Here is a 2,234-nt window from a genome sequence, read left to right on the forward strand (position 1 = left end):
TTTGAGAAACGATGTACAAATGTGCTTTACACAATTGATGTGTGTATGGATTGGGATAACAGTTGTATGAGCCCCTAATAAAATGTTAAAAAAGAGGAACTAGGTAATTGTTTGCAGATACGATTATAAATAAAAAAAACCTAAATAATCTATAAAGTATTAAAATAGCAAGATGCTAGTGTTTTTAAAAATCAGTTACATTTCTTTTTTTTAATAATCATTTTATTGTACAACTCTTATCACAATCCATACATACTTCCATTGTATGTTGAGCACATTTGTACATTTGTTGCCCTCATCATTCTCAAAACACTTGCTTTCTTGCATTTCTTTATACCAGCAACAAAGCAAAACATTTTAAAGAACATTTATATCAAAAAAGGCAATTACCCAAGAATAAATCTAATAAAAGATAGGTGTGAATCATATGGAGAAAATGAGAAAACTCGATTGAAAGAGCTCAGAAGATTTAAATAAATAATAGCATATTTTTAGACTGAAAAATTCCATGTTGTAAAGCTGTCTATACTGTAGTAGGATTTTAGATACAGTGCAATCACAAGCTGGAGTTCTGCATGTGTTTAAGTTGACAAGGTGATTCTAAATGTGTAAAGATTTATTAAAATCAGCTCTGCACTAGAAAAGACGTGAAACGAGAGGAAACCAAAGAGCCATCAAGGCAAAGGACAGTTTGCGCATGTCCACCTATGTGATGATGGTAGGGCATGTGCAGACTTTCCGTTGTTTGTTTTCTTTTGTTGTTTTTTCCCCCAGGAACCAAAAGCGAGTGATGGCTTTTCTATTCCAGACAGACTGAACCTCTGAGTAGGTTTCATTTCACCAGAAACTTTAAGGGAGGGGAGAAAAATAAAATAAGTGTACACAATCATATGAACCATTTGATCTGTTGGGCAAAAGTAGAGCCATCTAGCTCCCCAGATGGTTCTGGGTCACAGCAACACTGTCTAGTTTACAACGATAGCTTCAGTTCTTCTGAGAGCTGAGAGACCTCCAAACACTGTGACCACGGGCCCTGGTGCAGGCCACAGCAGTTCTGGCATTAAATTGCTGGAGTTTGGGTTGTGTGGGAGTTGTGGGTGCTGGCTTTCTCTGCCTGGCTGAGGTCTCTCAGCAGCCCCCGTGGCAGCTGGTTTAGGAGTGTCCAGTTGCTGTCTGTGAGGCAGGGGCAGGGGAAGACAGTTCCCTTTTTACTCGATCCTGCTCACTCTGATCTGGGATCTGCACCATTTTTGTGTGGCCTCCATTCTGACCTTGGTATCGAGGGGCTAACACTTGAAACAGCTTTGGGATCAAGCCCTTCTCCTTCTCGGTGTAGCCTCTCACGTCGTCCACGCGCGCCCATGTTGCCTCGATGTGTTCCCATCGCACCAGTCCCATACGCAAGTTCTGCAATAGGTGAATGCGGGACTCGGGACCAAGGCCCAGGCGGCGGAACACGCGGCAGCCGAGCGAGATGGCAGCAGCGACAGTCAACCGCATTTTCAGAGCTGCTTCCCCCAGTCATTAGGTTTTGTTTAATTTTATTGTAAATTGGGTGAAGGTTTTCAGAGCAAATCTGTTTTCCATTCAACAATTTATATACAATTATATAAATACACATATAATATATATTATATACATATAAAATATATTATATAATATACATATAATGTTATATGTAGATCATTGTGATCGATTTCCCCTTTCTCCCTCAACTTACCCTTACCCTCCTGGTATCACTACTCTCATTTTTGGTCCTGAGGGGTTTATCTGTCCTATATTCCCTGTATTTCCAGCTCTTATCTGTACCAGTGTACATTCTCTGGTCTAGCCGGATTTGTAAGGTTGAATTGGGGTCCTGATAGTGGGGGCTGGGGTGGGAAGCATTAAAGAACTAGAGGAAAGTTGTTTCATCAGTGCTATACTGTATCCTGACTGGATTGTCTCTTCCTTGTGACCTTTCTGTAAGGGGATGTCCAGTTGTCTACAGATGGGCTTTGGTTCTCCACTTCGCACTCACCTCATTCACATTGATAAGATTGTTTGGTCTGGGTCTTTGTTTATCCTCAAGCCTTTTAAGACCCCAGAAGCTATATCTTTTTTTAAAAATCATTTTATTAGGGGCTCATACAACTCTTATCACAATCCATACATCCATCAATTGTGTAAAGCACATTTGTACATTCATTGCCCTCATTATTCTCAAAACATTTGTTCTCCACCCAAGCCCCTGG

General features: G+C 40.6%; 1 protein-coding gene and 1 pseudogene across 1 annotated transcript in view; one reads left to right on the top strand and one right to left on the bottom strand.

The window, feature by feature from the left end:
- The window catches only part of DCAF10 (DDB1 and CUL4 associated factor 10), a 36,370-nt gene that overhangs the window by 9,182 nt on the left and 24,954 nt on the right, over positions 1-2,234 (top strand). The window lies entirely within an intron of this gene.
- On the bottom strand, positions 1,061-1,500 carry LOC115871877 (annotated as a pseudogene).

The sequence above is a fragment of the Echinops telfairi genome, unplaced genomic scaffold, assembly GCF_000313985.2.
Source record: "Echinops telfairi isolate 266 unplaced genomic scaffold, ASM31398v2 ScPeMD7_7410;HRSCAF=8448, whole genome shotgun sequence".
NCBI classification, from domain to species: domain Eukaryota; kingdom Metazoa; phylum Chordata; class Mammalia; order Afrosoricida; family Tenrecidae; genus Echinops; species Echinops telfairi.